This window comes from Sphaerodactylus townsendi, linkage group LG02, assembly GCF_021028975.2.
Source record: "Sphaerodactylus townsendi isolate TG3544 linkage group LG02, MPM_Stown_v2.3, whole genome shotgun sequence".
Lineage (NCBI taxonomy): Eukaryota > Metazoa > Chordata > Lepidosauria > Squamata > Sphaerodactylidae > Sphaerodactylus > Sphaerodactylus townsendi.
The window spans coordinates 66,819,709-66,825,492 of record NC_059426.1 but is presented as its reverse complement, the minus strand read 5'-3'; the positions used below and the strand labels follow the sequence as shown (position 1 = coordinate 66,825,492).

The 5,784-nt window shown below is 44.8% G+C and overlaps 1 pseudogene; it reads right to left on the bottom strand.

Annotated features, from left to right (window-relative positions):
- Positions 1 to 614: 614 nt before the first annotated feature.
- Positions 615 to 2,351, bottom strand: LOC125426254 (annotated as a pseudogene).
- Positions 2,352 to 5,784: the final 3,433 nt, after the last annotated feature.

Genomic DNA, 5,784 nt, shown 5'->3' with positions numbered 1-5,784 from the left:
CTTATCTAGAAAATTCAGATTAGCCTGTGCACTCCCACACGCGCCAGCTGGGTGACCTTGGGCTAGTCACAGGTCTTCTGAGCTCTCTCAGTCTCACCCACCTCACAGGGTGTTTGTTTGGGGGGGCGGGGAGGGAAAGGAGTTTGTAAGCCCCTTTGAGTCTCCTTACAGGAGAGAAAGGGGAGATATAAATCCAACTCTTCTTCTTTGAATGTCAAATAAAACATTGCCTTGTTCAAATTTCATCAAGTAGGTCTGTAAGATTTAATCACACACACTTTCTTAGTATGCTCTTATGAATCCTAGCTGAAGACTAGGAAGGGTTAGCTGAAACAAATTTGGATTGGCCAAAACCTCACGTGGTGGAGAGAAGACAGGACACCATCTGGCCCTCATTGACTTTGGAATAAGGATCCTTTAGAACAAGGATCTAGCTGGTTGTTGCCTGGCTATACTGCTTAATCACTGATGGCATGATGAATAAAATAACCTCTGCCCCCTCCCCCATACTTTTCCATGTCTGCTTTTAATGGACAGTCCTGACCTGCTACTATTTTATCAACCACTTTGACGCCACCGCCTCCTGGGATGGGGCTGTGATGATGGTGTCTTAATTAGCTAAAATCAGAGCAAATGCCTTTAGACGTGAATAGACGGATCATCTTTATCACAGTTTCCACCAATTGGTCAATACATTTGCTTGTTAATCTGCTCCATATTGTCAGATCTGGTGCTCCACTGTTCAGCTTAAATAATACTTGGGCTCCCTAGCCCCTATTTATGTCACCGGAGCATTCGTCTGCATTTGAACAAGCATCGCGTAAGATTTTCTGGATCAGTGACAAGATGATGCTTCCTTTCTCTTTTAATGATTCGGGGTGGTGATAATCTGACTTTCCTTCCCAAGACTTTGGAGACTGCCTTGAACTGGGGCTCCCGGAGGCCCTGTCACGGTTTGAGTCACGGTGAATGTAGCCAAAGGAGGAGGCATTGGTTTCACGGGGTCCAGAGTCCCTGCTTTTTTCAATCAGCTGCTGCTGTATCTGCATCAGGGCTGTCAGAAGGAGCTCTTTGGCATACACATCCAGTGAAGTTTGCCGATCGGGCCCTCTGCTTCCAGGTGGATGAGGCTTTCCTGGCACACCCCCTCGGTCTTTCCCTAGGCTGCGCAACTCACTTTTCAAAGAGGCATATTGCATGCTCTGAGATTTTTGGTTTGACTGGGTTCCCGATTTAAAGGCTGCAAAGGCCATACTCTCAGATTTCACCTTATCTTCTGAGAGTAGTTTAAATAAACGTTTCACCATGACTTCCAAAAGCTCTGCAGTCTTCTGGGTCCCCAAGGTGTAAAGGTTCTTCTTCAGTCCACTAACAAAGTCTGAGTCTGTCATGAGTGCCCCTGTGATATTGTGTAGATTTTTCATAGAAGAGTCTATTAAGTCTGAAACAATTTCCCTGGTGTGCTTCATGAGGACCTCTTTTAAAACTGCACAGGCTGATGGTGCTTGCTTGCCTTTCTGAACCTTCATGGTCTTCAAGAATGACAACATCACATCAGAGGCGACTTGATTTGCATACACCATCATCCCTTTGCTTGTAGATGTGAGGTCATCGTATTTCCTTGATTTATCGATGCCATCTCCCGGCCTGAAATAATTTTCTGCTTGAAATGGGTCCTCTTTCTTTGTGGCCCTTTCCTTCCGGGAGTCAGTACACTCGCCCAAGACAGGCTTCCCCTCTGGACTCTGAGGGCCAATCGTATGATGTATAAACTTACCAGAATTCTCCCATTTCTCTTTGATCTCTTTACGGCTCATGTCAAGGACAAAGGAACAGAGCTTGTTGGCATAATAGGCAAGATCATCTGCATTTCCCTTTTGACCATCAGAAGCACTGGGAGCTGTGTTGTTGTTGTTCTTGGATGCCTTGTCAGTTATGGATGAATCAAAAAAATTGGCTTTGCATGGGGCCCCTGAAGGGGCCAGTCCATGCTGGAACCCAACCGCATATTTCTGAAGGTCATTGCTGAGCCAGCTGACAGTGTTGTCTTTGGCAGAGCCTTGCTTGAACAGGCAGACTGCTCCTTCAGTATTAATGTAATTGCTTTTATCCTTGTCCTTGATGACAATGACCTCTCTCTCCTCCAAATTTGCCAAGTCCAGATGCCTGGCAGGGTCAGAGATGTTGGTGGGTTGGCCAGTCGCATCTAAATTTCTGTTTTTTGTTTTCAGGTTGGAGACATCCACAAAACAGATTACTTTATGTTCCTGGTCTTTCTGTATATTTGGGCTGTAGAGATTTATTTTGCACATACCAGCCCGACTCTGTAGCCAGTCAATATCCTGAGCCATCTTTGCTGGTCAAAAATGGAACTGAGCTGAGAGCTGTACAGTGTATTCTCCTTTCAGTTGCGGACTTTGGACGACCCTGCCAGACTTGGGATGTTGCCTCGTCTTAGCCTTCCATGCTCTTCCTACCTGCAAGTGATTTTTTTCACTTATATGGACACATACCAGCAGTGACTTCACGAAGTGTCAGTATCACTCACCAATTAGCAGCGAGTCACCAGTGCTTTGATAAGGAAGGGTCTTTGGGGTGTTTCTGTTTGTTTGTTTTGCCGCACCCAGGGATGTAGAGTGTTCCTTTTTAAAAAATGTTTGTTCTGGTTTTTCAGCTGAGCAGTTCTGATGACCCTGCCAGATTCAAGATGTTGCCTCTCTCAGCTTTCCATGCTCTTCTGCCAGGACAGGGCATTTTCACTCATGTGAATGGGTAGCTGTCATGACATCACAAAGCACCAGAATCCCAACTGACCAGTCAGCTGCCGATGTTGCTGCAAGAGCTATGATTTTGCAGTTTTCTTCTCCACATTGCTGGGCAACAGCTAAAGGATCAAAATGGTCCATTTGAGCAGTCAGATTGGTGAAGGTGGGAGTAAGTCGCAGCAGGTGGACACTTAAGCAGGTAAGAAAGGATTGCCTGGGGCAGCTCCCAATTATTAATTTTTTCCTGTGTGAACTTTGGATGGATCCAAATTTCAGGTTTACCTGGTAATAGTTAGGTTTTGTTCCAAAATGATTATTGTTGGGGGTTTTTTGCCTTTATTGACTAGAAATTACATTAACTTGATCATCTGTTTTCTTTCTTACAATAACCGCCCCTCAAAAGTTGCACTGCCTAGACGAAAAAGAGTTCTTTGAAAATTATATTACGTATTCTTATTCAGAAGTAAAGCCCACAGCATTAAAGTGGGGTCTGAGTCCACATAATCAGTTTTTGTTTCTTGAAATGAGTTTATTCAGAATGTTTATATTCCCTGTTTTTCTTCTGATAGTTAAAAAGGAGGAGGGGAAATTCAGCAGGACTGAAAAATGTCTCCTCTATTCAGACAAAATGTTTGCCTTTGTCTTTAAATTATACTTTTATCCTCTGTGACACTGTCATCTAGTGAAATCTGATTTTTTCTTAAATCTGTAGGGATTTTATTTTATTCATTGTGTGATTGGGTGGGCTCTCCCATGTGACTCACTGAAGAAGGATGAGCAGCCAGAAGAAACAACAGGACCAAATAGTAATGAAAAAGTAAAACCCAGGATATTTAAAGAACTGGCAGAAGTAATCTCAGAACCATTTGCTATAATCTTTGAGAACTCCTGGAGAACAGGAGAAGTCCCAGTGGACTGGAGGAAGGCTAATGTTATCCCCATCTTCAAAAAGGGTAAAAAGAAGGACCCTAATAATTACCATCCAGTCAGCCTGACATCAATACCAGGGAAGATTCTGGAGCAGATCATTAGACAGTCTGCCAGCACTTAGAAGGGAATACTGTGATCACAAAAAGTCAGGATGGGTTTCTGAAAAACAAGTCATGCCAGACTAATCTTATCTCTTTTTTTGATAGAGTGACAAGCTTGGTAGATGAAGGGAATGCTATGGACATTGAATACCTTGATTTTAGTAAAGCTTCTGACAAGGTGCCCCATAATATTCTTGCAAGTTACCTAGTGAAATGTGGACTAGCCAATGCTACTATTAGATGGATTTGTAATTGGTTGACTAACTGAACTCAAAGAGTACTCATTAATGGCTCATCTTCATCCTGGAGAGAAGTGACTAGTGGGGTGCCACAGGGTTCTGTCCTGGGCCCAGTGCTATTCAATATTTTTTTAATCAACGACTTAGATGATGGAACAGAGGGCATGCTAACAGGGGCGTAACGAGGCAGCCCTGGGCAAACTGTAGCCCTGGGCAAAACCTGAGTTGGATGCCCCCCCCCCCCATGGGAGGCCACTCCACCACGACCACTTTTTTTTTGCACCAGGACATTGGTGCCTGCAGGGGGTGCATTTTTAGACATATCAGCACCAAAATTTCAGCATATCATCAGGAGACTGTCCTTATGCTACTCCTCAAGTTTGGTAAGGTTTGGTTCAAGGAGTCCAAAGTTATGGACTCCCAAAGGGGGTGCCCCATCCCCCATTGTTTCCAATGGGAGCTAATAGGAGATGGGGGCTACAGTTTTGAGGGTCCATAACTTTGGCCCCCCTGAACCAAACTGCACCAAACTTGGGGGGTGCCATCATCTCCAGATGATACCCTGAAATTTTGGTGCCGATACATCCAAAAATGCACCCCCTGCAGGAACATCCCAAAATTTGCCCAAGAATCTTTGTTCTGCATTGAGTTTTCTGCATTGCTGTCAATGGGGGTTGCAGGCTGTGGGGGGCACATTTCTGAAGGCACAGTCTCAAAACTTTCAGGGTCTCATCAGGAGACTTCCCTAATGATACCCCCCAGGTTTGGTGCAGTTTGGTTCAGGGGGACCAAAATTATGGACCCTCAAAACTGTAGCCCCCATCTCCTATTAGCTCCCATTGGAAACCATGGGGGATAGGGGCACCCCCTTTGGGAGTCCATAACTTTGGACTCCCTGAATCAAACCTCACCAGACTTGAGGGGTAGCATAAGGACAGTCTCCTGGTGATACGCTGAAACTTTGGTGCTGCTAGCCTAAAAACTGCACCCCCTGCAGGCCGAAAATGGAAAACCACTAAAATACCCCAAAACGAACCCAGCATTTTGATGCCCCCCACAAGGTGATGCCCTGGGCAGCTGCCCACCTTGCCCAATGGGCATTACGCCAGTGCATGCTAATCGCATTTGCAAATGACACCAAATTAGGAGGGGGTAGCTAATACTCCAGAGGACAGAGTCAGAATTCAAAATGACCTGGACAGATTAGAGAGCTAGGCCAAAACAAACAAAATGAATTTCAACAAAGATAAATGCAAGATATTACACTAAGGCAGAAAAAATGAAATGCACAGATATACGATGGGTGACGCCTGGCTTGACAAAAAGCCAATGCAATTTTGGGCTGTATCAATAGGAGTATAGTGTCTAGATCGAGGGATGTAATTGTACCTCTCTATTCTGCATTGGTTAGACCTCACCTGGAATATTGTGTACAGTTCTGGGCACCGCAATTCAAGAAGGATACTGCAAGCTGGAACTGGTCCAGAGGAGCACTGGTTGAGGAAAGAGCAATGTGAGAACAAGTGTCATTTGAGAATTATTCTTTATTAGGTGAGATATGGATTCTCATTCTGCCTCTTCCACTGTTTAGGGGAGGGGCTGTGGCCTTGTAGCCCTGTGCATATAGAAGGTCCCAAATTCATTCCCTGGCCTTTCCAGATGAAGGATCTTGGCAAATAGTGCAAAAGGCCTTTATCTGTGTAATACTTTCATCTTGCTTGTGGTCTCCAGGGCTAGGTCCCTTGAATT